Source organism: Ochotona princeps, chromosome 1 (assembly GCF_030435755.1).
Source record: "Ochotona princeps isolate mOchPri1 chromosome 1, mOchPri1.hap1, whole genome shotgun sequence".
NCBI lineage: Eukaryota > Metazoa > Chordata > Mammalia > Lagomorpha > Ochotonidae > Ochotona > Ochotona princeps.
Window position 1 is genome coordinate 150,049,735 of NC_080832.1, and position 23,345 is coordinate 150,073,079.

Consider the following 23,345-nt stretch of genomic DNA (forward strand, 5'->3'; position numbering starts at 1 on the left):
GTGTGGGTGTTGAAGCTGCTTGATTCCATCCCACTGGGCTCAATGAGCATGGGACCAGAAGTGAGCCAACAGGGTTTCCTAGATAGCTGCCAGGACAGCTGATGGTATGTGAAGTTCATGAGGCAGGTGGTGTTGTTTTGGCACTGGAAGAGCTGTGCTGCTGCTTCGGGCAGTTGCCATTCACCACCACACATAGTTCCCTAGGTGTCATATTCTCTTTCAGACATATGTGTTGCCAGAGCACTTGGTTTCCATGGCAGCGGGAAATGGCTTGGGCACTGAACATGTCTTTGGCCATGGAGTTTTGAGCGCCTTGAGTGAGGAGCTCCATGTTAGATTTGTGTGGGTGCTCAAGCTGCTTGATTCCATCCCACTGGGCTAAATGGGCATGGGACTAGAAGTGACCCAACAAGGTTTCCTAGATAGCAGCCTGGACAGCTGATGGTATGTGAAGTTCATGAGGCAGGTGGTGTTGTTTTGGCAGTGGAAGAGCTGTGCTGCTGCTTCGGGCAGTTGCCATTCACCAGCACACTCCCTTCCCTAGGTGTCATATCCACTTTCAGACATATGTGCTGCCAGAGCACTTGGTTTCCATGGCAGCGGGAAATGGCTTGGGCACTGAACTTGTCTTTGGCCATGGAGTTTTGAGCGCCTTGAGTGAGGAGCTCCATGTTCGTTTTGTGTGGGTGCTGAAGCTGCTTGATTCCATCCCACTGGCTCAATGGGCATGGGACTGGAAGTGAGCCAACAGGGTTTCCTAGATAGCTGCCAGGACAGCTGATGGTATGTGAAGTTCATGAGGCAGGTGGTGTTGTTTTGTCAGTGGAAGAGCTGTGCTGCTGCTTCGGGCAGTTGCCATTCACCAGCACACTCCCTTCCCTAGGTGTCATATCCACTTTCAGACATATGTGCTGCCAGAGCACTTGGTTTCCATGGCAGCGGGAAATGGCTTGGGCACTGAACTTGTCTTTGGCCGTGGAGTTTTTAGCGCCTTGAGTGAGGAGCTCCATGTTCGTTTTGTGTGGGGGCTGGAGCTGCTTGATTCCATCCCACTGGGCTCAATGGGCATGGGACCGGAAGTGACCCAACAGGGTTTCCTAGATAGCTGCCAGGACAGCTGATGGTATGTGAAGTTCATGAGGCAGGTGGAGTTGTTTTGGCAGTGGAAGAGCTGTGCTGCTGCTTCGGGCAGTTGCCATTCACCAGCACACTCCCTTCCCTAGGTGTCATATCCACTTTCAGACATATGTGCTGCCAGAGCTCTTGGTTTCCATGGCAGCGGGAAATGTCTTGGGCACTGAACTTGTCTTTGGCTGTGGAGTTTTGAGCGCCTTGAGTGAGGAGCTCCATGTTCGTTTTGTGTGGGTGCTGAAGCTGCTTGATTCCATCCCACTGGGCTCAAAGGGCATGGGACCGAAAGTGAGCCAACAGGGTTTCCTAGATAGCTGCCAGGACAGCTGATGGTATGTGAAGTTCATGAGGCAGGTGGTGTTGTTTTGGCACTGGAAGAGCTGTGCTGCTGCTTCGGGCAGTTGCCATTCACCAGCACACTCCCTTCCCTAGGTGTCATATCCACTTTCAGACATATGTGCTGCCAGAGCACTTGGTTTCCATGGCAGCGGGAAATGGCTTGGGACCTGACCTTGTCTTTGGCCATGGAGTTTTGAGCGCCTTGAGTGAGGAGCTCCATGTTCGTTTTGTGTGGGTGCTGAAGCTGCTTGATTCCATCCCACTGGGCTCAATGGGCATGGGACCGGAAGTGACCCAACAGGGTTTCCTAGATAGCTGCCAGGACAGCTGATGGTACGTGAAGTTTATGAGGAAGGTGGAGTTGTTTTGGCACTGGAAGAGCTGTGCTGCTGCTTCGGGCAGTTGCCATTCACCGCCACACTCCCTTCACAAGGTGTCATATCCACTTTCAGACATATGTGCTGCCAGAGCACTTGGTTTCCATGGCAGCGGGAAATGGCTTGGGCACTGAACATGTCTTTGGCCATGGAGTTTTGAGCGCCTTCAGTGAGGAGCTCCATGTTAGATTTGTATTTGTGCTCAAGCTGCTTGATTCCATCCCACTGGGGTCAATGGGCATGGGACCGAAAGTGAGCTAACAGGGTTTCCTAGATAGCTGCCAGGACAGCTGATGGTATGTGAAGTTCATGAGGCAGGTGGAGTTGTTTTGGCAGTGGAAGAGCTGTGCTGCTGCTTCGGGCAGTTGCCATTCACCAGCACACTCCCTTCCCTAGGTGTCATATCCACTTTCAGACATATGTGCTGCCAGAGCACTTGGTTTCCATGGCAGCGGGAAATGGCTTGGGCACTGAACTTGTCTTTGGCCATGGAATTTTGAGCGCCTTGAGTGAGGAGCTCCATGTTAGATTTGTGTGGGTGCTCAAGCTGCTTGATTCCATCCCACTGGGCTCAATGGGCATGGGACCGGAAGTGACACAACAGGGTTTCCTAGATAGCTGCCTGGGCAGATGATGGTATGTGAAGTTCATGAGGAAGGTGGAGTTGTTTTGGCAGTGGAAGAGCTGTGCTGCTGCTTCAGGCAGTTGCCATTCACCAGCACACTCCCTTCCCTAGGTGTCATACCCACTTTCAGACATATGTGCTGCCAGAGCACTTGGTTTCCATGGCAGCGGGAAATGGCTTGGGCACTGAACTTGTCTTTGGCCGTGGAGTTTTGAGCGCCTTGAGTGAGGAGCTCCATGTTCGTTTTGTGTGGGTGCTGAAGCTGCTTGATTCCATCCCACTGGGGTCAATGGGCATGGGACCAGAAGTGACCCAACAGGGTTTCCTAGATAGCTGCCAGGACAGCTGATGGTATGTGAAGTTCATGAGGCAGGTGGAGTTGTTTTGGCAGTGGAAGAGCTGTGCTGCTGCTTCGGGCAGTTGCCATTCACCAGCACACTCCCTTCCCTAGGTGTCATATCCACTTTCAGACATATGTGCTGCCAGAGCACTTGGTTTCCATGGCAGCGGGAAATGGCTTGGGCACTGAACTTGTCTTTGGCTGTGGAGTTTTGAGCGCCTTGAGTGAGGAGCTCCATGTTCGTTTTGTGTGGGTGCTCAAGCTGCTTGATTCCATCCCACTGGGCTCAATGGGCATGGGACCGAAAGTGAGCCAACAGGGTTTCCTAGATAGCTGCCAGGACAGCTGATGGTATGTGAAGTTCATGAGGCAGGTGGAGTTGTTTTGGCACTGGAAGAGCTGTGCTGCTGCTTCGGGCAGTTGCCATTCACCAGCACACTCCCTTCCCTAGGTGTCATATCCACTTTCAGACATATGTGCTGCCAGAGCACTTGGTTTCCATGGCAGCGGGAAATGGTTTGGGCACTGAACTTGTCTTTGGCCATGGAGTTTTGAGCGCCTTGAGTGAGAAGCTCCATGTTAGATTTGTGTGGGTGCTGAAGCTGCTTGATTCCATCCCACTGGGCTCAATGGGCATGGAGCCGGAAGTGAGCCAACAGGGTTTCCTAGATAGCTGCCAGGACAGCTGATGGTATGTGAAGTTCATGAGGAAGGTGGAGTTGTTTTGGCAGTGGAAGAGCTGTGCTGCTGCTTCGGGGACTTGCCATTCACCAGCACACTCCCTTCCCTAGGTGTCATATCCACTTTCAGACATATGTGCTGCCAGAGCACTTGGTTTCCATGGCAGCGGGAAATGGCTTGGGCACTGAACTTGTCTTTGGCCATGGAGTTTTGAGCGCCTTGAGTGAGGAGCTGCATGTTCGTTTTGTGTGGGTGCTCAAGCTGCTTGATTCCATCCCACTGGGCTCAATGGGCATGGGACCGGAAGTGACCCAACAGTGTTTCCTAGATAGCTGCCAGGACAGCTGATGGTATGTGAAGTTCATGAGGCAGGTGGTGTTGTTTTGGCACTGGAAGAGCTGTGCTGCTGCTTCGGGCAGTTGCCATTCACCACCACACTCCCTTCCCTAGGTGTCATATCCACTTTCAGACATATGTGCTGCCAGAGCACTTGGTTTCCATGGCAGCGGGAAATGGCTTGGGCACTGAACTTGTCTTTGGCTGTGGAGTTTTTAGCGCCTTGAGTGAGGAGCTCCATGTTCGTTTTGTGTGGGTGCTCAAGCTGCTTGATTCCATCCCACTGGGCTCAATGGGCATGGGAACAGAAGTGACCCAACAGGGTTTCCTACATAGCTGCCAGGACAGCTGATGGTATGTGAAGTTCATGAGGCAGGTGGAGTTGTTTTGGCAGTGGAAGAGCTGTGCTGCTGCTTCGGGCAGTTGCCATTCACCAGCACACTCCCTTCCCTAGGTGTCATATCCACTTTCAGACATATGTGCTGCCAGAGCACTTGGTTTCCATGGCAGCGGGAAATGGCTTGGGCACTGAACTTGTCTTTGGCTGTGGAGTTTTGAGCGCCTGGAGTGAGGAGCTCCATGTTCGTTTTGTGTGGGTGCTCAAGCTGCTTGATTCCATCCCACTGGGCTCAATGGGCATGGGACCAGAAGTGAGCCAACAGGGTTTCCTAGATAGCTGCCAGGACAGCTGATGGTATGTGAAGTTCATGAGGCAGGTGGAGTTGTTTTGGCACTGGAAGAGCTGTGCTGCTGGTTCGGGGACTTGCCATTCACCAGCACACTTCCTTCCCTAGGTGTCATATCCACTTTCAGACATATGTGCTGGTAGAGCACTTGGCTTCCATGGCAGCGGGAAATGGTTTGGGCACTGAACTTGTCTTTGGCCATGGAGTTTTGAGCGCCTTGGGTGAGGAGCTCCATGTTAGATTTGTGTGGGTGCTCAAGCTGCTTGATTCCATCCCACTGGGCTCAATGGGCATGGAGTCGGAAGTGAGCCAACAGGGTTTCCTAGATAGCTGCCAGAACAGCTGATGGTATGTGAAGTTCATGAGGCAGGTGGAGTTGTTTTGGCACTGGAAGAGCTGTGCTGCTGCTTCGGGCAGTTGCCATTCACCAGCACACTCCCTTCCCTAGGTGTCATATCCACTTTCAGACATATGTGCTGCCAGAGCACTTGGTTTCCATGGCAGCGGGAAATGGCTTGGGCACTGAACTTGTCTTTGGCCATGGAGTTTTGAGCGCCTTGAATGAGGAGCTCCATGTTCGTTTTGTGTGGGTGCTGAAGCTGCTTGATTCCATCCCCCTGGGCTCAATGGGCATGGGACCAGAAGTGAGCCAACAGGGTTTCCTAGATAGCTGCCAGGACAGCTGATGGTATGTGAAGTTCATGAGGCAAGAGGAGTTGTTTTGGCACTGGAAGAGCTGTTTTGCTGCTTCGGGCAGTTGCCATTCACCAGCACACTCCCTTCCCTAGGTGTCATATCCACTTTCAGACATATGTGCTGCCAGAGCACTTGGTTTCCATGGCAGCGGGAAATGGCTTGGGCACTGAACTTGTCTTTGGCCGTGGAGTTTTCAGCGCCTTGAGTGAGGAGCTCCATGTTCGTTTTGTGTGGGTGCTGAAGCTGCTTAATTCCATCCCACTGGGCTCAATGGGCATGGGACCGGAAGTGACCCAACAGGGTTTCCTAGATAGCTGCCAGGACAGCTGATGGTATGTGAAGTTCATGAGGAAGGTGGAGTTGTTTTGGCAGTGGAAGAGCTGTGCTGCGGCTTCAGGCAGTTTCCATTCACCAGCACACTCCCTTCCCTAGGTGTCATATCCACTTTCAGACATATATGCTGCCAGAGAACTTGGTTTCCATGGCAGCGGGAAATGGCTTGGGCACTGAACTTGTCTTTGGCCATGGAGTTTTGAGCGCCTTGAGTGAGGAGCTCCATGTTAGATTTGTGTGGGTGCTGAAGCTGCTTGATTCCATCCCACTGGGCTCAATGGGCATGGGACCGGAAGTGACCCAACAGGGTTTCCTAGATAGATGCCAGGACAGCTGATGGTATGTGAAGTTCATGAGGCAGGTGGGGTTGTTTTGGCACTGGAAGAGCTGTGCTGCTGCTTCAGGCAGTTGCCATTCACCAGCACACTCCCTTCCCTAGGTGTCATATCCACTTTCAGACATATGTGCTGCCAGAGCACTTGGTTTCCATGGCAGCGGAAAATGGCTTGGGCACTGAACTTGTCTTTGGCCATGGAGTTTTGAGCGCCTTGAGTGAGGAGCTCCATGTTCGTTTTGTGTGGGTGCTCAAGCTGCTTGGTTCCATCCCACTGGGCTCAATGGGCATGGGACCGGAAGTGAGCCAACAGGGTTTCCTAGATAGCTGCCAGGACAGCTGATGGTATGTGAAGTTCATGAGGCAGGTGGGGTTGTTTTGGCAGTGGAAGAGCTGTGCGGCTGCTTTGGGCAGTTGCCATTCACCAGCACACTCCCTTCCCTAGGTGTCATATCCACTTTCAGACATATGTGCTGCCAGAGCACTTGGTTTCCATGGCAGCGGGAAATGGCTTGGGCACTGAATTTGTCTTTGGCCGTGGAGTTTTCAGCGCCTTGAGTGAGGAACTCCATGTTCGTTTTGTGTGGGTGCTGAAGCTGCTTGATTCCATCCCACTGGGCTCAATGGGCATGGGACCGGAAGTGACCCAACAGGGTTTCCTAGATAGATGCCAGGACAGCTGATGGTATGTGATGTTCATGAGGCAGGTGGGGTTGTTTTGGCAGTGGAAGATCTGTGCTGCTGCTTCGGGCAGTTGCCATTCTCCAGCACACTCCCTTCCCTAAGTCTCATATCCACTTTCAGACATATGTGCTGCCAGAGCACTTGGTTTCCATGGCAGCGGGAAATGGCTTGGGCACTGAACTTGTCTTTGGCCATGGAGTTTTGAGCGCCTTGAGTGAGGAGCTCCATGTTAGAATTCTGTGTGTGCTAAAGCTGTTTGATTCCATCCCACTGGGCTCAATGGGCATGGGACCGGAAGTGACCCAACAGGGTTTCCTAGATAGATGCCAGGACAGCTGATGGTATGTGAAGTTCATGAGGCAGGTGGGCTTGTTTTTGCAGTGGACGAGCTGTGCTGCTCCTTCGGGCAGTTGCCATTCACCAGCACACTCTCTTCCCTAGGTGTCATATCCACTTTCAGACATAAGTGCTGCCAGAGCACTTGGTTTCCATGGCAGCGGAAAATGGCTTGGGCACTGAACTTGTCTTTGGCCGTGGAGTTTTCAGCGCCTTGAGTGAGGAGCTCCATGTTCGTTTTGTGTGGGTGCTGAAGCTGCTTGGTTGCATCCTACTGGGCTCAATGGGCATGGGACCGGAAGTGAGCCAACAGGGTTTCCTAGATAGCTGCCAGGACAGCTGATGGTATGTGAAGTTCATGAGGCAGGTGGAGTTGTTTTGGTTATGGAAGAGCTGTGCTGCTGCTTCGGGCAGTTGCCATTCACCAGCACACTCCCTTCCCTAGGTGTCATACCCACTTTCAGACATATGTGCTGCCAGAGCACTTGGTTTCCATGGCAGCGGGAAATGGCTTGGGCACTGAACTTGTCTTTGGCTGTGGAGTTTTGAGCGCCTCTAGTGAGGAGCTCCATGTTAGATTTGTGTGTGTGCTGAAGATGCTTAATTCCATCCCACTTTGCTCAATGGGCATGGGACCGAAAGTGAGCCAACAGGGTTTCCTAGATAGCTGCCAGGACAGCTGATGGTATGTGAAGTTCATGAGGCAGGTGGGGTTGTTTTGGCACTGGAAGAGCTGTGCGGCTACTTCGGGCAGTTGCCATTCACCAGCACACTCCCTTCCCTAGGTGTCATATCCACTTTCAGACATATGTGCTGCCAGAGCACTTGGTTTCCATGGCAGCGGGAAATGGCTTGGGCACTGAACTTGTCTTTGGCCATGGAGTTTTCAGCGCCTTGAGTGAGGAACTCCATGTTAGATTTGTGTGGGTGCTGAAGCTGCTTGATTCCATCCCACTGGGCTCAATGGGCATGGGACCGGAAGTGACCCAACAGGGTTTCCTAGATAGATGCCAGGACAGCTGATGGTATGTGATGTTCATGAGGCAGGTGGGGTTGTTTTGGCAGTGGAAGAGCTGTGCTGCTGCTTCGGGCAGTTGCCATTCTCCAGCACACTCCCTTCCCTAAGTCTCATATCCACTTTCAGACATATGTGCTGCCAGAGCACTTGGTTTCCATGGCAGCGGGAAATGGTTTGGGCACTGAATTTGTCTTTGGCCATGGAGTTTTGAGCGCCTTGAGTGAGGAGCTCCATGTTAGATTTCTGTGTGTGCTAAAGCTGCTTGATTCCATCCCACTGGGCTCAATGGGAATGGGACCGGAAGTGACACAACAGGGTTTCCTAGATAGATGCCAGGACAGCTGATGGTATGTCAAGTTCATGAGGCAGGTGGGCTTGTTTTTGCAGTGGACGAGCTGTGCTGCTGCTTCGGGCAGTTGCCATTCACCAGCACACTCTCTTCCCTAGGTGTCATATCCACTTTCAGACATATGTGCTGCCAGAGCACTTGGTTTCCATGGCAGCGGGAAATGGCTTGGGCACTGAACTTGTCTTTGGCCATGGAGTTTTGAGCGTCTTGAGTGAGGAGCTCCATGTTCGTTTTGTGTGGGTGCTGAAGCTGCTTGGTTCCATCCTACTGGGCTCAATGGGCATGGGACCGGAAGTGAGCCAACAGGGTTTCCTAGATAGCTGCCAGGACAGCTGATGGTATGTGAAGTTCATGAGGCAGGTGGTGTTGTTTTGGCAGTGGAAGAGCTGTGCTGCTGCTTCGGGCAGTTGCCATTCACCACCACACTCCCTTCCCTAGGTGTCATATCCACTTTCAGACATATGTGCTGCCAGAGCACTTGGTTTCCATGGCAGCGGGAAATGGCTTGGGCACTGAACTTGTCTTTGGCCATGGAGTTTCGAGCGCCTTGAGTGAGGAGCTCCATGTTCTTTTTGTGTGGGTGCTGAAGCTGCTTGATTCCATCCCACTGGGCTCAATGGGCATGGGACCAGAAGTGACCCAACAGAGTTTCCTAGATAGCTGCCAGGACAGCTGATGGTATGTGAAGTTCATGAGGCAGGTGTTGTTGTTTTGGCACTGGAAGAGCTGTGCTGCTGCTCCTATGGCAGTTGCCATTCACCAGCACACTTCCTTCCCTAGGTGTCATTTCCACTTTCAGACATATGTGCTGCCAGAGCACTTGGTTTCCATGGCAGCGGGAAATGGCTTGGGCACTGAACTTGTCTTTGGCTGTGGAGTTTTGAGCGCCTTGAGTGAGGAGCTCCATGTTCGTTTTGTGAGGGTGCTGAAGCTGCTTGATTCCATCCCACTGGGCTCAATGGGCATTGGACTAGAAGTGAGCCAACAGGGGTTCCTAGATAGCTGCCAGGACAGCTGATGGTATGTGAAGTTCATGAGGCAGGTGGAGTTGTTTTGGCAGTGGAAGAGCTGTGCTGCTGCTTCGGGCACTTGCTATTCACCAGCACACTCCCTTCCCTAGGTGTCATATCCACTTTCAGACATATGTGCTGCCAGAGCACTTGGTTTCCATGGCAGCGGGAAATGGCTTGGGCACTGAACTTGTCTTTGGCCATGGAGTTTTGAGCGCCTTGAGTGAGGAGCTCCATGTTAGATTTGTGTGGGTGCTCAAGCTGCTTGATTCCATCCCACTGGGCTCAATGGGCATGGGACCAGAAGTGACCCAACAGGGTTTCCTAGATAGCTGCCAGGACAGCTGATGGTATGTGAAGTTCATGAGGCAGGTGGAGTTGTTTTGGCACTGGAAGAGCTGTGCTGCTGCTTCGGGCAGTTGCCATTCACCAGCACACTCCGTTCCCTAGGTGTCATATCCACTTTCAGACATATGTGCTGCCAGAGCACTTGGTTTCCATGGCAGCGGGAAATGGCTTGGGCACTGAACTTGTCTTTGGCCATGGAGTTTTGAGCGCCTTGAGTGAGGAGCTCCATGTTAGATTTGTGTGGGTGCTGAAGCTGCTTGTTTCTATCCCACTGGGCTCAATGGGCATGGGACCGAAAGTGAGCCAACAGGGTTTCCTAGATAGCTGCCAGGACAGCTGATGGTATGTGAAGTTCATGAGGCAGGTGGAGTTGTTTTGGCAGTGGAAGAGCTGTGCTGCTGCTTCGGGCAGTTGCCATTCTCCAGCACACTCCCTTCCCTAGGTGTCATATCCACTTTCAGACATATGTGCTGCCAGAGCACTTGGTTTCCATGGCAGCGGGAAATGGCTTGGGCACTGAACTTGTCTTTGGCCGTGGAGTTTTGAGCGCCTTGAGTGAGGAGCTGCATGTTCGTTTTGTGTGGGTGCTGAAGCTGCTTGATTCCATCCCACTGGGCTCAATGGGCATGGGACCGGAAGTGACCCAACAGGGTTTCCTAGATAGCTGCCAGGACAGCTGATGGTATGTGAAGTTCATGAGGCAGGTGGAGTTGTTTTGGCAGTGGAAGAGCTGTGCTGCGGCTTCAGGCAGTTGCCATTCACCAGCACACTCCTTTCCCTAAGTCTCATATCCACTTTCAGACATATATGCTGCCAGAGAACTTGGTTTCCATGGCAGCGGGAAATGGCTTGGGCACTGAACTTGTCTTTGGCCATGGAGTTTTGAGCGCCTTGAGTGAGGAGCTCCATGTTAGATTTGTGTGGGTGCTGAAGCTGCTTGATTCCATCCCACTGGGCTCAATGGGCATGGGACCGGAAGTGACCCAACAGGGTTTCCTAGATAGCTGCCAGGACGACTGATGGTATGTGAAGTTCATGAGGCAGGTGGGGTTGTTTTGGCACTGGAAGAGCTGTGCTGCTGCTTCAGGCAGTTGCCATTCACCAGCACACTCCCTTCCCTAGGTGTCATATCCACTTTCAGACATATGTGCTGCCAGAGCACTTGGTTTCCATGGCAGCGGAAAATGGCTTGGGCACTGAACTTGTCTTTGGCCATGGAGTTTTGAGCGCCTTGAGTGAGGAGCTCCATGTTCGTTTTGTGTGGGTGCTCAAGCTGCTTGGTTCCATCCCACTGGGCTCAATGGGCATGGGACCGGAAGTGAGCCAACAGGGTTTCCTAGATAGCTGCCAGGACAGCTGATGGTATGTGAAGTTCATGAGGCAGGTGGGGTTGTTTTGGCAGTGGAAGAGCTGTGCGGCTGCTTTGGGCAGTTGCCATTCACCAGCACACTCCCTTCCCTAGGTGTCATATCCACTTTCAGACATATGTGCTGCCAGAGCACTTGGTTTCCATGGCAGCGGGAAATGGCTTGGGCACTGAATTTGTCTTTGGCCGTGGAGTTTTCAGCGCCTTGAGTGAGGAGCTCCATGTTAGAATTCTGTGTGTGCTAAAGCTGTTTGATTCCATCCCACTGGGCTCAATGGGCATGGGACCGGAAGTGACCCAACAGGGTTTCCTAGATAGATGCCAGGACAGCTGATGGTATGTGAAGTTCATGAGGCAGGTGGGCTTGTTTTTGCAGTGGACGAGCTGTGCTGCTCCTTCGGGCAGTTGCCATTCACCAGCACACTCTCTTCCCTAGGTGTCATATCCACTTTCAGACATAAGTGCTGCCAGAGCACTTGGTTTCCATGGCAGCGGAAAATGGCTTGGGCACTGAACTTGTCTTTGGCCGTGGAATTTTCAGCGCCTTGAGTGAGGAGCTCCATGTTCGTTTTGTGTGGGTGCTGAAGCTGCTTGGTTGCATAATACTGGGCTCAATGGGCATGGGACCGGAAGTGACCCAACAGGGTTTCCTAGATAGCTGCCAGGACAGCTGATGGTATGTGAAGTTCATGAGGCAGGTGGTGTTGTTTTGGCAGTGGAAGAGCTGTGCTGCTGCTTCGGGCAGTTGCCATTCACCACCACACTCCCTTCCCTAGGTGTCATATCCACTTTCAGACATATGTGCTGCCAGAGCACTTGGTTTCCATGGCAGCGGGAAATGGCTTGGGCACTGAACTTGTCTTTGGCCATGGAGTTTCGAGCGCCTTGAGTGAGGAGCTCCATGTTCGTTTTGTGTGGGTGCTGAAGCTGCTTGATTCCATCCCACTGGGCTCAATGGGCATGGGACCAGAAGTGACCCAACAGAGTTTCCTAGATAGCTGCCAGGACAGCTGATGGTATGTGAAGTTCATGAGGCAGGTGTTGTTGTTTTGGCACTGGAAGAGCTGTGCTGCTGCTCCTATGGCAGTTGCCATTCACCAGCACACTCCCTTCCCTAGGTGTCATATCCACTTTCAGACATATGTTTCCTCTCAGAGCACTTGGTTTCCGTGGCAGCGGGAAATGGCTTGGGCACTGAACTTGTCTTTGGCCATGGAGTTTTGAGCACCTTGAGTGAGGAGCTCCATGTTAGATTTGTGTGGGTGCTGAAGCTGCTTGATTCCATCCCACTGGGCTCAATGGGCATGGGACCAGAAGTGACCCAACAGGGTTTCCTAGATAGCTGCCAGGACAGCTGATGGTATGTGAAGTTCATGAGGCAGGTGGAGTTGTTTTGGTTATGGAAGAGCTGTGCTGCTGCTTCGGGCAGTTGCCATTCACCAGCACACTCCCTTCCCTAGGTGTCATACCCACTTTCAGACATATGTGCTGCCAGAGCACTTGGTTTCCATGGCAGCGGGAAATGGCTTGGGCACTGAACTTGTCTTTGGCTGTGGAGTTTTGAGCGTCTCTAGTGAGGAGCTCCATGTTAGATTTGTGTGTGTGCTGAAGCTGCTTAATTCCATCCCACTTTGCTCAATGGGCATGGGACCGAAAGTGAGCCAACAGGGTTTCCTAGATAGCTGCCAGGACAGCTGATGGTATGTGAAGTTCATGAGGCAGGTGGGGTTGTTTTGGCACTGGAAGAGCTGTGCGGCTACTTCGGGCAGTTGCCATTCACCAGCACACTCCCTTCCCTAGGTGTCATATCCACTTTCAGACATATGTGCTGCCAGAGCACTTGGTTTCCATGGCAGCGGGAAATGGCTTGGGCACTGAACTTGTCTTTGGCCATGGAGTTTTCAGCGCCTTGAGTGAGGAACTCCATGTTAGATTTGTGTGGGTGCTGAAGCTGCTTGATTCCATCCCACTGGGCTCAATGGGCATGGGACCGGAAGTGACCCAACAGGGTTTCCTAGATAGATGCCAGGACAGCTGATGGTATGTGATGTTCATGAGGCAGGTGGGGTTGTTTTGGCAGTGGAAGAGCTGTGCTGCTGCTTCGGGCAGTTGCCATTCTCCAGCACACTCCCTTCCCTAAGTCTCATATCCACTTTCAGACATATGTGCTGCCAGAGCACTTGGTTTCCATGGCAGCGGGAAATGGTTTGGGCACTGAATTTGTCTTTGGCCATGGAGTTTTGAGCGCCTTGAGTGAGGAGCTCCATGTTAGATTTCTGTGTGTGCTAAAGCTGCTTGATTCCATCCCACTGGGCTCAATGGGCATGGGACCGGAAGTGACCCAACAGGGTTTCCTAGATAGATGCCAGGACAGCTGATGGTATGTCAAGTTCATGAGGCAGGTGGGCTTGTTTTTGCAGTGGACGAGCTGTGCTGCTGCTTCGGGCAGTTGCCATTCACCAGCACACTCTCTTCCCTAGGTGTCATATCCACTTTCAGACATATGTGCTGCCAGAGCACTTGGTTTCCATGGCAGCGGAAAATGGCTTGGGCACTGAACTTGTCTTTGGCCATGGAGTTTTGAGCGTCTTGAGTGAGGAGCTCCATGTTCGTTTAGTGTGGGTGCTGAAGCTGCTTGGTTCCATCCTACTGGGCTCAATGGGCATGGGACCGGAAGTGAGCCAACAGGGTTTCCTAGATAGCTGCCAGGACAGCTGATGGTATGTGAAGTTCATGAGGCAGGTGTTGTTGTTTTGGCACTGGAAGAGCTGTGCTGCTGCTCCTATGGCAGTTGCCATTCACCACCACACTCCCTTCCCTAGGTGTCATATCCACTTTCAGACATATGTGCTGCCAGAGCACTTGGTTTCCATGGCAGCGGGAAATGGCTTGGGCACTGAACTTGTCTTTGGCCATGGAGTTTCGAGCGCCTTGAGTGAGGAGCTGCATGTTCGTTTTGTGTGGGTGCTGAAGCTGCTTGATTCCATCCCACTGGGCTCAATGGGCATGGGACCAGAAGTGACCCAACAGAGTTTCCTAGATAGCTGCCAGGACAGCTGATGGTATGTGAAGTTCATGAGGCAGGTGTTGTTGTTTTGGCACTGGAAGAGCTGTGCTGCTGCTCCTATGGCAGTTGCCATTCACCAGCACACTCCCTTCCCTAGGTGTCATATCCACTTTCAGACATATGTGCTGCCAGAGCACTTGGTTTCCGTGGCAGCGGGAAATGGCTTGGGCACTGAACTTGTCTTTGGCCATGGAGTTTTGAGCACCTTGAGTGAGGAGCTCCATGTTAGATTTGTGTGGGTGCTCAAGCTGCTTGATTCCATCCCACTGGGCTCAATGGGCATGGGACCAGAAGTGACCCAACAGGGTTTCCTAGATAGCTGCCAGGACAGCTGATGGTATGTGAAGTTCATGAGGCAGGTGGAGTTGTTTTGGTTACGGAAGAGCTGTGCTGCTGCTTCGGGCAGTTGCCATTCACCAGCACACTTCCTTCCCTAGGTGTCATACCCACTTTCAGACATATGTGCTGCCAGAGCACTTGGTTTCCATGGCAGCGGGAAATGGCTTGGGCACTGAACTTGTCTTTGGCTGTGGAGTTTTGAGCGCCTTGAGTGAGGAGCTCCATGTTAGATTTGTGTATGTGCTGAAGCTGCTTAATTCCATCCCACTTTGCTCAATGGGCATGGGACCGAAAGTGAGCCAACAGGGTTTCCTAGATAGCTGCCAGGACAGCTGATGGTATGTGAAGTTCATGAGGCAGGTGGGGTTGTTTTGGCACTGGAAGAGCTGTGCGGCTACTTCGGGCAGTTGCCATTCACCAGCACACTCCCTTCCCTAGGTGTCATATCCACTTTCAGACATATGTGCTGCCAGAGCACTTGGTTTCCATGGCAGCGGGAAATGGCTTGGGCACTGAACTTGTCTTTGGCCATGGAGTTTTCAGCGCCTTGAGTGAGGAACTCCATGTTAGATTTGTGTGGGTGCTGAAGCTGCTTGATTCCATCCCACTGGGCTCAATGGGCATGGGACCGGAAGTGACCCAACAGGGTTTCCTAGATAGCTGCCAGGACAGCTGATGGTATGTGATGATCATGAGGCAGGTGGGGTTGTTTTGGCACTGGAAGAGCTGTGCTGCTGCTTCGGGCAGTTGCCATTCTCCAGCACACTCCCTTCCCTAAGTCTCATATCCACTTTCAGACATATGTGCTGCCAGAGCACTTGGTTTCCATGGCAGCGGGAAATGGCTTGGGCACTGAACTTGTCTTTGGCCATGGAGTTTTGAGCGCCTTGAGTGAGGAGCTCCATGTTAGATTTCTGTGTGTGCTAAAGCTGCTTGATTCCATCCCACTGGGCTCAATGGGCATGGGACCGGAAGTGACCCAACAGGGTTTCCTAGATAGATGCCTGGACAGCTGATGGTATGTGAAGTTCATGAGGCAGGTGGGGTTGTTTTTGCAGTGGACGAGCTGTGCTGCTGCTTCGGGCAGTTGCCATTCACCAGCACACTCTCTTCCCTAGGTGTCATATCCACTTTCAGACATATGTGCTGCCAGAGCACTTGGTTTCCATGGCAGCGGGAAATGGCTTGGGCACTGAACTTGTCTTTGGCCATGGAGTTTTGAGCGTCTTGTGTGAGGAGCTCCATGTTCGTTTTGTGTTTGTGCGAAGGTGCTTGATTCCATCCCACTAGGCTCAATGGGCATGGGACCGGAAGTGAGCCAACAGGGTTTCCTAGATAGCTGCCAGGACAGCTGATGGTATGTGAAGTTCATGAGGCAGGTGGAGTTGTTTTGTCAGTGGAAGAGCTGTGCTGCTGCTTCGGGCAGTTGCCATTCACCAGCACACTCCCTTCCCTAGGTGTCATATCCACTTTCAGACATATGTGCTGCCAGAGCTCTTAGTTTCCATTGCAGTGGGAAATTGCTTGGGCACTGAACTTGTCTTTGGCCATGGAGGTTTTAGCGCCTTGAGTGAGGAGCTCCATGTTCGTTTTGTGTGGGTGCTGAAGCTGCTTGATTCCATCCCACTGGGCTTAATGGGCATGGGACCAGAAGTGACCCAACAGGGTTTCCTAGATAGCTGCCAGGACAGCTGATGGTATGTGAAGTTCATGAGGCAGGTGGAGTTGTTTTGGCACTGGAAGAGCTGTGCTGCTGCTTCGGGCAGTTGCCATTCACCAGCACACTCCCTTCCCTAGGTGTCATATCCACTTTCAGACATATGTGCTGCCAGAGCTCTTAGTTTCCATTGCAGTGGGAAATTGCTTGGGCACTGAACTTGTCTTTGGCCATGGAGGTTTTAGCGCCTTGAGTGAGGAGCTCCATGTTCGTTTTGTGTGGGTGCTGAAGCTGCTTGATTCCATCCCACTGGGCTCAATGGGCATGGGACCAGAAGTGACCCAACAGGGTTTCCTAGATAGCTGCCAGGACAGCTGATGGTATGTGAAGTTCATGAGACAGGTGGAGTTGTTTTGGCACTGGAAGAGCTGTGCTGCTGCTTCGGGCAGTTGCCATTCACCACCACACTCCCTTCCCTAGGTGTCATATCCACTTTCAGACATATGTGCTGCCACAGCACTTGGTTTCCATGGCAGCGGGAAATGGCTTGGGCATTGAACTTGTCTTTGGCCATGGAGTTTTGAGCGCCTTGAGTGAAGAGCTCCATGTTAGATTTGTGTGGGTGCTCAAGCTGCTTGATTCCATCCCACTGGGCTCAATGGGCATGGGACCAGAAGTGAGCCAACAGGGTTTCCTAGATAGCTGCCAGGACAGCTGATGGTATGTGAAGTTCATGAGGCAGGTGGAGTTGTTTTGGTTATGGAAGAGCTGTGCTGCTGCTTCGGGCAGTTGCCATTCACCACCACACAGAGTTCCCTAGGTGTCATATCCACTTTCAGACATATGTGCTGCCAGAGCACTTGGTTTCCATGGCAGCGGGAAATGGCTTGGGCACTGAACTTGTCTTTGGCTGTGGAGTTTTGAGCGCCTTGAGTGAGGAGCTCCATGTTAGATTTGTGTGTGTGCTGAAGCTGCTTAATTCCATCCCACTTTGCTCAAAGGGCATGGGACCGAAAGTGAGCCAACAGGGTTTCCTAGATAGCTGCCAGGACAGCTGATGGTATGTGAAGTTCATGAGGCAGGTGGGGTTGTTTTGGCAGTGGAAGAGCTGTGCTGCTGCTTCGGCCAGTTGCCATTCTCCAGCACACTCCCTTCCCTAAGTCTCATATCCACTTTCAGACATATGTGCTGCCAGAGCACTTGGTTTCCATGGCAGCGGGAAATGGCTTGGGCACTGAACTTGTCTTTGGCCGTGGAGTTTTGAGCGTCTTGAGTGAGGAGCTCCATGTTCGTTTAGTGTGGGTGCTGAAGCTGCTTGGTTCCATCCTACTGGGCTCAATGGGCATGGGACCGGAAGTGAGCCAACAGGGTTTCCTAGATAGCTGCCAGGACAGCTGATGGTATGTGAAGTTCATGAGGCAGGTGTTGTTGTTTTGGCACTGGAAGAGCTGTGCTGCTGCTCCTATGGCAGTTGCCATTCACCACCACACTCCCTTCCCTAGGTGTCATATCCACTTTCAGACATATGTGCTGCCAGAGCACTTGGTTTCCATGGCAGCGGGAAATGGCTTGGGCACTGAACTTGTCTTTGGCCATGGAGTTTCGAGCGCCTTGAGTGAGGAGCTCCATGTTCGTTTTGTGTGGGTGCTGAAGCTGCTTGATTCCATCCCACTGGGCTCAATGGGCATGGGACCAGAAGTGACCCAACAGAGTTTCCTAGATAGCTGCCAGGACAGCTGATGGTATGTGAAGTTCATGAGGCAGGTGTTGTTGTTTTGGCACTGGAAGAGCTGTGCTGCTGCTCCTATGGCAGTTGCCATTCACCAGCACACTCCCTTCCCTAGGTGTCATATCCACTTTCAGACATATGTGCTGCCAGAGCACTTGGTTTCCGTGGCAGCGGGAAATGGCTTGGGCACTGAACTTGTCTTTGGCCATGGAGTTTTGAGCACCTTGAGTGAGGAGCTCCATGTTAGATTTGTGTGGGTGCTCAAGCTGCTTGATTCCATCCCACTGGGCTCAATGGGCATGGGACCAGAAGTGACCCAACAGGGTTTCCTAGATAGCTGCCAGGACAGCTGATGGTATGTGAAGTTCATGAGGCAGGTGGAGTTGTTTTGGTTACGGAAGAGCTGTGCTGCTGCTTCGGGCAGTTGCCATTCACCAGCACACTTCCTTCCCTAGGTGTCATACCCACTTTCAGACGTATGTGCTGCCAGAGCACTTGGTTTCCATGGCAGCGGGAAATGGCTTGGGCACTGAACTTGTCTTTGGCTGTGGAGTTTTGAGCGCCTTGAGTGAGGAGCTCCATGTTAGATTTGTGTATGTGCTGAAGCTGCTTAATTCCATCCCACTTTGCTCAATGGGCATGGGACCGAAAGTGAGCCAACAGGGTTTCCTAGATAGCTGCCAGGACAGCTGATGGTATGTGAAGTTCATGAGGCAGGTGGGGTTGTTTTGGCACTGGAAGAGCTGTGCGGCTACTTCGGGCAGTTGCCATTCACCAGCACACTCCCTTCCCTAGGTGTCATATCCACTTTCAGACATATGTGCTGCCAGAGCACTTGGTTTCCATGGCAGCGGGAAATGGCTTGGGCACTGAACTTGTCTTTGGCCATGGAGTTTTCAGCGCCTTGAGTGAGGAACTCCATGTTAGATTTGTGTGGGTGCTGAAGCTGCTTGATTCCATCCCACTGGGCTCAATGGGCATGGGACCGGAAGTGACCCAACAGGGTTTCCTAGATAGCTGCCAGGACAGCTGATGGTATGTGATGATCATGAGGCAGGTGGGGTTGTTTTGGCACTGGAAGAGCTGTGCTGCTGCTTCGGGCAGTTGCCATTCTCCAGCACACTCCCTTCCCTAAGTCTCATATCCACTTTCAGACATATGTGCTGCCAGAGCACTTGGTTTCCATGGCAGCGGGAAATGGCTTGGGCACTGAACTTGTCTTTGGCCATGGAGTTTTGAGCGCCTTGAGTGAGGAGCTCCATGTTAGATTTCTGTGTGTGCTAAAGCTGCTTGATTCCATCCCACTGGGCTCAATGGGCATGGGACCGGAAGTGACCCAACAGGGTTTCCTAGATAGATGCCTGGACAGCTGATGGTATGTGAAGTTCATGAGGCAGGTGGGGTTGTTTTTGCAGTGGACGAGCTGTGCTGCTGCTTCGGGCAGTTGCCATTCACCAGCACACTCTCTTCCCTAGGTGTCATATCCACTTTCAGACATATGTGCTGCCAGAGCACTTGGTTTCCATGGCAGCGGGAAATGGCTTGGGCACTGAACTTGTCTTTGGCCATGGAGTTTTGAGCGTCTTGTGTGAGGAGCTCCATGTTCGTTTTGTGTTTGTGCGAAGGTGCTTGATTCCATCCCACTAGGCTCAATGGGCATGGGACCGGAAGTGAGCCAACAGGGTTTCCTAGATAGCTGCCAGGACAGCTGATGGTATGTGAAGTTCATGAGGCAGGTGGAGTTGTTTTGTCAGTGGAAGAGCTGTGCTGCTGCTTCGGGCAGTTGCCATTCACCAGCACACTCCCTTCCCTAGGTGTCATATCCACTTTCAGACATATGTGCTGCCAGAGCTCTTAGTTTCCATTGCAGTGGGAAATTGCTTGGGCACTGAACTTGTCTTTGGCCATGGAGGTTTTAGCGCCTTGAGTGAGGAGCTCCATGTTCGTTTTGTGTGGGTGCTGAAGCTGCTTGATTCCATCCCACTGGGCTTAATGGGCATGGGACCAGAAGTGACCCAACAGGGTTTCCTAGATAGCTGCCAGGACAGCTGATGGTATGTGAAGTTCATGAGGCAGGTGGAGTTGTTTTGGCACTGGAAGAGCTGTGCTGCTGCTTCGGGCAGTTGCCATTCACCAGCACACTCCCTTCCCTAGGTGTCATATCCACTTTCAGACATATGTGCTGCCAGAGCTCTTAGTTTCCATTGCAGTGGGAAATTGCTTGGGCACTGAACTTGTCTTTGGCCATGGAGGTTTTAGCGCCTTGAGTGAGGAGCTCCATGTTCGTTTTGTGTGGGTGCTGAAGCTGCTTGATTCCATCCCACTGGGCTCAATGGGCATGGGACCAGAAGTGACCCAACAGGGTTTCCTAGATAGCTGCCAGGACAGCTGATGGTATGTGAAGTTCATGAGACAGGTGGAGTTGTTTTGGCACTGGAAGAGCTGTGCTGCTGCTTCGGGCAGTTGCCATTCACCAGCACACTCCCTTCCCTAGGTGTCATATCCACTTTCAGACATATGTGCTGCCAGAGCACTTGGTTTCCATGGCAGCGGGAAATGGCTTGGGCATTGAACTTGTCTTTGGCCATGGAGTTTTGAGCGCCTTGAGTGAAGAGCTCCATGTTAGATTTGTGTGGGTGCTCAAGCTGCTTGATTCCATCCCACTGGGCTCAATGGGCATGGGACCAGAAGTGAGCCAACAGGGTTTCCTAGATAGCTGCCAGGACAGCTGATGGTATGTGAAGTTCATGAGGCAGGTGGAGTTGTTTTGGTTATGGAAGAGCTGTGCTGCTGCTTCGGGCAGTTGCCATTCACCACCACACAGAGTTCCCTAGGTGTCATATCCACTTTCAGACATATGTGCTGCCAGAGCACTTGGTTTCCATGGCAGCGGGAAATGGCTTGGGCACTGAACTTGTCTTTGGCTGTGGAGTTTTGAGTGCCTTGAGTGAGGAGCTCCATGTTAGATTTGTGTGTGTGCTGAAGCTGCTTAATTCCATCCCACTTTGCTCAAAGGGCATGGGACCGAAAGTGAGCCAACAGGGTTTCCTAGATAGCTGCCAGGACAGCTGATGGTATGTGAAGTTCATGAGGCAGGTGGGGTTGTTTTGGCAGTGGAAGAGCTGTGCTGCTGCTTCGGCCAGTTGCCATTCTCCAGCACACTCCCTTCCCTAAGTCTCATATCCACTTTCAGACATATGTGCTGCCAGAGCACTTGGTTTCCATGGCAGCGGGAAATGGCTTGGGCACTGAACTTGTCTTTGGCCGTTGAGTTTTGAGCGTCTTGTGTGAGGAGCTCCATGTTCGTTTTGTGTGGGTGCGCAAGCTGCTTGATTCCATCCAACTAGCCTCAATGGGCATGGGACCGGAAGTGAGCCAACAGGGTATCCTAGATAGCTGCCAGGACAGCTGATGGTATGTGAAGTTCATGAGGCAGGTGGAGTTGTTTTGTCAGTGGAAGAGCTGTGCTGCTGCTTCGGGCAGTTGCCATTCACCAGCACACTCCCTTCCCTAGGTGTCATATCCACTTTTAGACATATGTGCTGCCAGAGCTCTTAGTTTCCATTGCAGTGGGAAATTGCTTGGGCACTGAACTTGTCTTTGGCCATGGAGGTTTTAGCGCCTTGAGTGAGGAGCTCCATGTTCGTTTTGTGTGGGTGCTGAAGCTGCTTGATTCCATCCCACTGGGCTCAATGGGCATGAAACCAGAAGTGACCCAACAGGGTTTCCTAGATAGCTGCCAGGACAGCTGATGGTATGTGAAGTTCATGAGGCAGGTGGAGCTGTTTTGGCAGTGGAAGAGCTGTGCTGCTGCTTCGGGCAGTTGCCATTCACCAGCACACTCCCTTCCCTAGGTGTCATATCCACTTTCAGACATATGTGCTGCCAGAGCACTTGGTTTCCATGGCAGCGGGAAATGGCTTGGGCACTGAACTTGTCTTTGGCCATGGAGTTTTGAGCGCCTTCAGTGAGGAGCTCCATGTTAGATTTGTGTGGGTGCTGAAGCTGCTTGATTCCATCCCACTTTGCTCAATGGGCATGGGACCGAAAGTGAGCCAACAGGGTTTCCTAGATAGCTGCCAGGACAGCTGATGGTATGTGAAGTTCATGAGGCAGGTGGGGTTGTTTTGGCAGTGGAAGAGCTGTGCGGCTGCTTCGGGCAGTTGCCATTCACCAGCACACTCCCTTCCCTAGGTGTCATATCCACTTTCAGACATATGTGCTGCCAGAGCACTTGGTTTCCATGGCAGCGGGAAATGGCTTGGGCCCTGAATTTGTCTTTGGCCGTGGAGTTTTCAGCCCCTTGAGTGAGGAACTCCATGTTCGTTTTGTGTGGGTGCTGAAGCTGCTTGATTCCATCCCACTGGGCTCAATGGGCATGGGACCGGAAGTGACCCAACAGGGTTTCCTAGATGGATGCCAGGACAGCTGATGGTATGTGATGTTCATGAGGCAGGTGGGGTTGTTTTGGCAGTGGAAGAGCTGTGCTGCTGCTTCGGGCAGTTGCCATTCTCCAGCACACTCCCTTCCCTAGGTGTCATATCCACTTTCAGACATATGTGCTGCCAGAGCACTTGGTTTCCATGGCAGCGGGAAATGGCTTGGGCACTGAACTTGTCTTTGGCTGTGGAGTTTTGAGCGCCTTGAGTGAGGAGCTCCATGTTCGTTTTGTGTGGGTGCTGAAGCTGCTTGATTCCATCCCACTGTGCTCAATGGGCATGGGACCGGAAGTGACCCAACAGGGTTTCCTAGATAGCTGCCAGGACAGCTGATGGTATGTGAAGTTCATGAGGCAGGTGGTGTAGTTTTGGCAGTGGAAGTGCTGTGCTGCTGCTTCGGGGACTTGCCATTCACCAGCACACTCCCTTCCCTAGGTGTCATATCCACTTTCACACATATGTGCTGCCAGAGCACTTGGTTTATGTGGCAGCGGGAAATGGCTTGGGCACTGAACTTGTCTTTGGCCATGGAGTTTTGAGCGCCTTGAGTGAGGAGCTCCATGTTAGATTTGTGTGGGTGCTCAAGCTGCTTGATTCCATCCCACTGGGCTCAATGGGCATGGGACCAGAAGTGACCCAACAGGGTTTCCTAGATAGCTGCCAGGACAGCTGATGGTATGTGAAGTTCATGAGGCAGGTGGACTTGTTTTGGCAGTGGAAGAGCTGTGCTGCTGCTTCGGGCAGTTGCCATTGACCAGCACACTCCCTTCCCTAGGTGTCATATCCACTTTCAGACATATGTGCTGCCAGAGCACTTGGTTTCCATGGCAGCGGGAAATGGCTTGGGCACTGAACTTGTCTTTGGCCATGGAGTTTTGAGCGCCTTGAGTGAGGAGCTCCATGTTAGATTTGTGTGGGTGCTGAAGCTGCTTAATTCCATCCCACTTTGCTCAATCGGCATGGGACCGAAAGTGAGCCAACAGGGTTTCCTAGATAGCTGCCAGGACAGCTGATGGTATGTGAAGTTCATGAGGCAGGTGGGGTTGTTTTGTCAGTGGAAGAGCTGTGCTGCTGTTTCGGGCAGTTGCCATTCACCAGCACACTCCCTTCCCTAGGTGTCATATC